The sequence below is a fragment of the Colobus angolensis genome, unplaced genomic scaffold (assembly GCF_000951035.1).
Source record: "Colobus angolensis palliatus isolate OR3802 unplaced genomic scaffold, Cang.pa_1.0 Scaffold261, whole genome shotgun sequence".
Taxonomy (NCBI): domain Eukaryota; kingdom Metazoa; phylum Chordata; class Mammalia; order Primates; family Cercopithecidae; genus Colobus; species Colobus angolensis.
Window position 1 is genome coordinate 1,079,358 of NW_012115833.1, and position 352 is coordinate 1,079,709.

A 352-nucleotide genomic window follows, 5' to 3' on the forward strand; every position below is an offset into this window, starting at 1 on the left:
CATGTTCCACTTCCTCACTATCCTTGCTCACCTCTTGTAACCATCCTTCTACTCTGTACTTTCATTAGTTCAAATGCTTTGATTTTTAGACCCTGCAAATAAGTGAGAACACGTGATGTTTATATTTCTGTGTCTGGCATATTTTACTTAACATAACATATTCCAGTTCCATCCATGTTGTTGCAAATGACAGGAGCTCATTCTTTTTTATGACCGAATAATACTCCATTCAATATGTGCACCATGTTGCCTGTATCCATTCATTCGTCAATGTACACTTAGGCTGCTTCCAAGTCTTGGGTATTGTAAGCAGTGCTGCAACAAACTTGGGAGTATGGATATCACTTTGATA